The following is a 7,595-nucleotide window of genomic DNA, read 5'->3' as shown; positions in this document are numbered from 1 at the left end:
GTGCGTCTGCGATATACACTTCATATTCACAGAGTCACAAAGCAGCACTTTGATTCCTGAACAACACTCGTATCGGCACGTTTCAGTCTATTTTCTCTCCATCGCCCTCTCAGATAACGCCACATGTCAATCCCTCTCAGCGTCACATTTATCGGTTTGTTCACCAGGGGAAGTCAACTTCACTTCATTTCTGTCCGTCTTTCTTTTCCACAGTTCAAAGCACGAGAGGATCCGAGCTAATATTTGGATATTTTACTGATCAAAGGAGGAACGGCTTTAAAACAACACAATCCTTTCCATTCAGAACTGGAACCATTCAGTCAGTGGTGACCCTTAAAAACACTGAGAGGTGTTGGATTTAAAACCAAGTTAGGAAAAACATGATCTTCATGATCACATCTGAATCCAAAATACATTAAAAAAAAACATGAAAACGGATTGTGATGGACCATATAGTATTAATCCAAAATTTAATGTAAAAAGCTGAGAGTAAAGAACATAGAAAGAAGACATGGAAAAGCTTTTAACTGTCCCCTCACATGAACAAGGAGCCGTTCTGTGACATGTACACCTATGGAAGGAAAATTACTGACAGCAGACTGCATGCAGAAACTCAAAAAGATGACAGGAAGTCAAATTGGACAAACCATTAAAGATTCCTTTAAATTCTCTTGCTTGATGCTTGGAAGACAGACGTAGAATTTGCAAGCAGTCTGACAGGTGACGTAAGGAAGCCTTCATCTATACCTTCAGGGCTTTGGAGCGTTCATATAGACAGCATAGAGACCGAAAACAGACACAAACAGCAGCACAGAGGGTGGACATATAGCACATGCTCAGTGTTAGGGCACATAATTTGAATTTCGAATTGTTTGAGTGTGGAAAACAAGTAAATCAATCCACTATTCCCTTGGTAATAACTAGGGCTGGACAATTTATCGATTTCAAATTAAAATTGAAACAATGCAGCTACAAACTACACAAGCTGTAGTTCAGGTTATACAAAATGCAGCAAATAACTGTCAGAATACCAAGCAACATAGAGAGAGATGGACGGACTGACGGACGGATAATGTAAGGAATGCTGAGTCCATCTTTCCAAAGACAAAAACTTTTTATTGTGAACATATCTTCTCTGATTGGCCTCAAACCTGTTGAACCCTGAGGTAACTCTTCCATAATTAAGCTTAGCTACAAAGATACAAGTAAATAAAATGAAGAAATTTTTGCATTTCTGGAAATTTAAGGATCACAGAGGGCTAACGAGTAGAGAACTTTATTGTCCTCTGCTGGTTAACACATCCAATGACTCTACTTTTAACATGAAGAAACACCTTGAGGTACGTTTTGTTTTTGTGTGGCTAAAGTAAAATGCTTGCAGGTCTAGTAGCAAGCTACTAGCTAAACCAAACTGCCAGCTGACTGCAGATCAGCCTGTTAGCCTTAGCGGCATTGTAACTTGCTTGCAAAGGAGGGCTAACCAACAAACCAGTGGAAAGTTTCGAACATAACTTTAACTGCTGTGGAAATTGAAGGGAAAAAACTGGTGTTTACTGTTGTTGCCAGACAAACTATCACTTTGCTTTTGTCTTTAAACAGAATTACAGCTTGCATCTCTTTTGCAGTTGTTAATATGTTTAGAGTGAGTTCACTGTACCTTTAGTAGAAGTACTGTGTGAATGCCAAATCCATTCACTCTGCATGCATTTATAATGTAATCCAAAATGTTCAAAATACGTGGCATGCTTTGATTGTTTTAATGAATTACTGATGCTGGACGTCCGTATCTGTGAATATCTTTCCAACTTTAAATCCTGTTGAACTAAATACAGTCTGTTGCTTTACTTTTGACCTTTCTACACCGACGTTCTGCTTCTCCTGCCATTATGTTGTGATTTTAGGTGAACATACACTGACAATAATGGTAGTTATATTTATAGGTATTTCTATTGCTGAAAACATATCTGGGGGATATTTGGTAACTTATGGGTCACCTAATCGCCTTGTTTTACAGATAAATAAAAAAGCAACTAGTAGGAAGCTCTGCTCTGACATTCAGCCATGTCATCTGCTTTGAACAAGAAAAACAAACATAAAGAAGCTAACTGAACTCACTGATGATTAGAAAGCCCTTGTGCAGTTATGTTAGCACATGGATAAAAGTGCGAGTTTTCATGGATGTCTGGGTGACCCCAGACTTTTCAGCAGTAGTGTAGGTCAACTTTAAAGGCATTAGAGGAGATTTAATTTCCTACGACTTTGAACGTAGCATGCGCACATACAACCTCTCCCTCACCCCCCTCGAACCTCCCCCCTCTTAACATTTACGAAGAAACGCCCCCCTCCAGAAACTTGCGTAGGACTCGTGAAGTTGTCTTTTACGGCTGGGTCCCCCTGGATCTTTATCTGCCATTATGTAAAAAAAGATGAGCAAAACAAGTCGCCAGCTAACTACGAAGCTATACCAAAGCAACACATACAGAAAACACGTAAGTCCAAGGCGTACGTAATCTACGTAACTAGGCCTGAGCCGGAAGATTTTTGATTGACAGGAAAGGGAGCAAACCAAACGCCTCGGTCCGAGCACATTGATTGGCTGATGTTTTTCAGGTCCTGCCATGTCCACAGTTATTTATTTTTTTTATTCTTTTAGAGACCATACATACAAGTCCACTAAAGGTCAGTATATTCATTTTATGTGAATCAGACAAATTAAACAAAAAAAAAACATCCTCCATAATGCCTTTAACTCATATTAGAGCATCTTTAACTAATGTAGATCAACTTTAATTTACATGTTGTACATTTTAAACTGTTGGCTTTACAAAATCAGGCCATCTTATTTGCGTAAATGTCACACATTTGATAGGATCTCATGGAAATGCTTCATCGGGTTCATTGAATATTAAACAGACAGCCTCACTTTAAAAAACTAAACTGGAAAACAAATTGCAAAATCTAATAGAAAAATCACAGTGCAGTAAAAACACAAAAAGCACTTTCTTATGCTCCGGTGTGAGTTGTTTCTAACATGCAGTCACTGATGCGTTACGGTCCTCGCTGCCCTCTCCAGAACCCAGGCTGGTGTCGTTCTCTTAATTGACGGATAATGGAGTAAACTAGCGACAACGACGAGACAGATAATTATGGTCTGAGGAGGAACGTGTGGAGGATATTTTGCATTCAGCACCATGATTAGGGTGGTTAATCTGTTTGCAGCCTCTTTAAAATGCATCTGTCTGTCAATATTTTTAGGATGGGAAATTTAAAATCACCTGTTGTGTTGTCAAACACAGAACTATGGAGGAATTTAGGGTAAGATTACATGGGATGCATTCAAATTGCAATAAAATTAACTCATTTGTAAATTTATGTCACGTTAAGGTATACAGCGATATGAAAAATGTATAATTTGACCTTATAGTGCTGCGTCTGTGACATTCCTAGCTGCTGTTATGTTAACTTAAACACTATTAAACGCATACAGTCACCTTTGTTTCCTTCAATTTCTTGTTCATTCATCAATACCTGGTTCCACGAAAGAATACAATGAATGCGACAAAAAAATTCAGCTGATTCCATAATACTTTATGTCCTACTTGACATGCTTCAGCTTCATTGTATTTCAGGGTATATAAGAGTCACCAGCAGCACATGTAAAGGTCTAGAGTGGTTTCCTGCTGACATTCAAGCCGTAGCACAACTTAGAAGTCGTCAGCTCTCACATAACGCCTAAAACTAAAAAATTATGTGAAGCCACATAATTGCCATCTTGGCATGGCTGGAAATTTGGCATGAGTGAGAGACAGGCAGCGAAAAAACTAAAGATCTCCAAGACAGCTGTTTATTACACCGAGAAAAAACAAGGCCAACATGGTTCTAGCAAACTGCTAGCTGGTCGCCGCAGGAAACGTCTTTCTACCCACCAGATGACCGTCACTCATCTGTTCCTGTGTCAGGAATCGTGGTCAGACCTCCAGGGACCTTAAAAATTGGTGAACACTGTGGAGAAATGTGACTTGTTGGGCAAGGACATTTTGAAATCAACTTGAAGCTGGTCTGAAGCCACACAGGGCAGGAAGAAGCCCTTCATCAACGAAAGGCAGAGGAAAGCCGGTTACTCTTTGCTGGGGATCGCAAGGATTGGACTGTTGATGATTGGGCTACGGTTCTCTTCAGTGATCAATCCAATTTTCAGTTGATGTCCACTCCAGCCAGCTTACTGGTTAGGAGGAAGCCTGGAGAAGCTACAAACTGTCTGCCCCTACAGTAAAACACAGGGGTGGATCAGTGACCATCTGGGGTAGTTTCAGTTTGGGTGGAACAGGGCAAATGAACCAGGTCATGTTTGGGCCTACTCTTGAAAATAGTCTTCTTCCATCAGCTGGAAAACTCTTTCCTGCTTCCAATGACTGCATGTTCCAATAAGACAAGGTCAGCTAAAACCTGGATGGAGAACCAGAACACTGGAACCATGTATTGGCTGCTCAATCACCAGATCTAAATCCAAATGAAAACCTGTAGAAAAATCATCAGACACTAAATGAAAAATCACAAGCCTAAAAACAAAGCAGATTAGTTAGAATTCATGCAACAGGAATGGGCTGCTGTGACAGCAGAACAATGTCAGAAGCTGGTGGAGAGCATGCCAAGACGCATGGCTGCAGTCATCAGAAACAATGGTTATGAATCTCTAACTCCTGTGTGGATCATGAGACTAAAACAGAAAAGAAAACATGGAATCCTAGAAGTTGTTTTTGGCAGAACAATGCCATAGCTGCTGATGGAAGACCTGAAGTGATTTTGATTATTTACAAGAAAACCATGGAAAATGTCTGATATCAGCTCTGAAATTAAACTCTTATCAACTATTATTGCTATTAGGATTATATTTGTCCAAACAAATGCAGCTTTCGTTGTACCAGGCATTAAAATCAACAAGAAACTGAAGAAAACAAGGGTGGTCTAATCATTTATTTCACGACTGTAGATAAATGCATATTCTGGAATATATAAAAAAAAAACAAGTTGTTTTGCTGGAAAACTCATTTTAAAAACAATACAAACCATAATAAATATCATAAAAGTGGGTTAGGAAACGAGATGCAGCACTTTATGAGCTGTGACAGGACGACTACACACCACATATAATCCTAGTTTGACATACAGCTCTTCAGCATGCTGTCACCTTGAAAGCTACCAAACCATGAAATTTGGGCTCTCTAACACTCTCCCTCTCTCTCTCTCTCTCTTTCCCATGTCTGTCAAACCTCCCTCTGCTTTTTGAACCGACTCCCCGGTTCAAACGGTGGCAGACCGACAGAGGTTTTACTGTTTACACTCCTCTATCTGTTACGCACACAAACAACTAGACTCCAAATCAAAGTCTGACATTCACTCTGTGGAAACGGCGGTGAAACGAATGCCTCCGTTCCCCATGAAGCATGTAGGACGAGGTTTAAAATGTCCGGATACCCTCGTTTTGTCAGCTCCATCCATTTCCTCCTAGTTTCCACCGTGACCTTTACAGAGTAGAACACGTGAGGAGGCATTTATCACTGGAGTGTATCCGTATATTCATTTTCCACTTTGCCTGCCTTCCTTACATTTTGCTGTTAGCGTTCACTAACTAGACTGATGCTCCCCGCTGTGCGAAAGCTGTTCTATTCTTCCTCACTGTAAATATCTCATCTTTTATTATATCAAATCTAGCGGTGAGTGATTAATAACTCACGTAAAATATGGAGAAGAAAGGTAGAAGCATCACATATATATTCAGTTGTTTCTATGCAGTTTATAGTAACAACATTCAACTTTCATGATTAAAGCTGCGACCTCAGAGGCAGCGGCCATCAAATCCACTGAAACAACAGCTATTCAGAGTTCATTATCTGCAGCTTTCTATCTATTTAATGAGCTTCCATCTCCAGATGCTTCTTCTGTAATCATGTGAGAAAGCAATAATGCAGCACTGATGATCCGCGCAGAAGAAATGGAAAAGAAAAAAGCTTTGTTTTTATATTGCAAGGCAGCTAGTTATTACTGGGATAAATAGGTGGTGCAGTGGTACAAAAAAGAAAAAAAAATTAGTCTTTGATTATTTCTTTCACATAAAAATAACAGGTGTTTACTATTAATGCTGCATTTTTACGAAATTCGCTGGATTTTGGTTGTTTTTTGTGAATATTCTTAAAGAAAATAGAAGTTTTACTGACATATATGTAATCACTTTAGATATTTTTACCCATTTTTTGGAAGATTTTTACTCATTTTTTGAAAATATTTACAAGGATTTTCTTGCCAGATTTGGGGGATTCTTTAAAAATAAAACTTTTAAGGGAAACTTAAAAGGAATTATTGAAATTTTCCTCCTGAAGGTTTTGGGTAAATGTTTTTGCTAAATTTTTGGATTTTTGTCTGACAAGGAAACAGTATTTTTTAGTGCTCGTAAATGAGGACGGCAGGAAGGTTAAAAAAAACAAACAAAAAACATGAACACTCCTGCATCTACAGCTAATTTAGAGGTCTGGAAGCATCCGGAGAAAACACACGCAGAACCTTATTGTTGTGAGGCCACAGGGTTAACCACCGCACCACCGTGACACCCCGTAACCCGTCACCCCACATGCTAATGCAGCTAGCTAATGATCCAGCAAATGATCTGTAAAAGCATGCTGTTGTTAAAGGCGTATGTTTGTCCAGAACAGAATGTAGATTAATCCACGCCTTACTTGCTGCTGCAATTTTGGTTTTAAAAAATGAAAAGAAAAACACAAACCCTCTTTGTACACAGACCGTTTCTCTTCGTAAAGCTTCATGTTTGCTGCTTTAAGATACGAAGAAGCTTCACAACCTGCTGTGCCGAGTCACAGCTGCTAAACTAGAATTGTAATGCCTATTTATTTATCCATCAGGGACTGTGCACAGTGTGTCTTTGCCATTATCATGCTGCACATGTGGCACATTTTTCTGTTCATTTCCATTAAAGCACTTGTTGATCTAGCTGCTTATTGTAGAAAAAAAGGCTGGTTTCTGCTCAAAAACTTTACAAACTGTAAAAATAGAGAAAAATGTCATTATCAGCTGAAGTATGATATAAATTAATGTACCTAAAAAGGCGGCCACACTCCATTTACCAAACAAAAAGCAGATAAAATGAGCTTTACAAGGTTTTTTTTTGCACATCTTACATCCCCCACGGCTCTATTCCTGCACTGACAAAAAATGTTATTACTGCTTTGCATCCACAGAGAAGAAGAAGGCATCTCATTTTTCTGTCTGCGCATTCTAGTTTGTGCATTTAATGTCTGGCAGAGGAGCTCCTCATTTCCCCCGAGCTGAGACCGAGTGCATGCAGAGGAGGAGTGGGAGGCGAGAGGAGGCGAGTGGAGAGGCCTTAGCGGGGCTATTTTTACGAGACACATAATAAAGATATGGAGATGAGGCATCTATATGCTACCTGAGGACCTTCTCTCTGGCCTACAACCTCTCCTCTTGTTCCTGCTCTGTGGCTCCCGTGGAGGATGGAGGGAACGAGATGAATGAGAGTATTAGCCCTGCTGTCAGGAGAGGGGGGGGCGGTGGGGACGGTCATG

The sequence above is a fragment of the Acanthochromis polyacanthus genome, chromosome 14 (assembly GCF_021347895.1).
Source record: "Acanthochromis polyacanthus isolate Apoly-LR-REF ecotype Palm Island chromosome 14, KAUST_Apoly_ChrSc, whole genome shotgun sequence".
Classification (NCBI taxonomy): Eukaryota; Metazoa; Chordata; class Actinopteri; family Pomacentridae; genus Acanthochromis; species Acanthochromis polyacanthus.
Note: the sequence above shows the minus strand (reverse complement) of the source record.